This window comes from Mandrillus leucophaeus, unplaced genomic scaffold (genome assembly GCF_000951045.1).
Source record: "Mandrillus leucophaeus isolate KB7577 unplaced genomic scaffold, Mleu.le_1.0 Scaffold1385, whole genome shotgun sequence".
In the NCBI taxonomy this organism is placed as follows: Eukaryota; Metazoa; Chordata; class Mammalia; order Primates; family Cercopithecidae; genus Mandrillus; species Mandrillus leucophaeus.
In genome coordinates, this window is record NW_012101349.1 from 55016 (window position 1) to 55543 (window position 528).

General features: G+C 39.6%; 1 protein-coding gene across 1 annotated transcript in view; it reads left to right on the forward strand.

Moving 5' to 3' along the window:
- The window catches only part of LOC105534695 (aldo-keto reductase family 1 member B10-like), an 8863-nt gene that overhangs the window by 7736 nt on the left and 599 nt on the right, over positions 1-528 (forward strand). The gene's annotated exons all lie outside the window — the stretch shown is intronic.

The following is a 528-nucleotide window of genomic DNA, read 5'->3' on the forward strand; positions in this document are numbered from 1 at the left end:
CCCTTTGATGCAGAATATTGAGGTTGAAATCCTGGTGACATTACACAGGGGATTCTCTTTCTTCTCTGAAGTGTGACTATCTCCATCAAGTCCTATTTTAGCCAAACTTATCTGAGATCACAGTGAACTTCATCCTGTTGTAGACCAGAATCATGGTGCTGTTTTAGACAATGTATTTCTGTATATTCAACTAGGATCAGAATATCACAGAAAAACGTGGCTTGAATAAGCAAATGACAATTGTTTCCACTTATCTGAACAAATGTTTGTTAAGCACAAGAACTCTGCCAACACTGAGGATGTAAATATCAATAATAAAAAAATAATGATCGTAACCAAGATGGATTGAGAGTGGACTATGTTCCCATACCATGTGAAGTGTTTTCCTGTGGGTGAAGTCACTGAATCCTCAAAATAACCCCTCTGAGGTAAGTATTCTTAACATCTTAGGAGAGAGAGAGGAGGAACTTGTCAAGGCCACCCCGGTAGTAAGTGACTGAACCAAGTTTCAAAGGCAGGCAGGCTCTG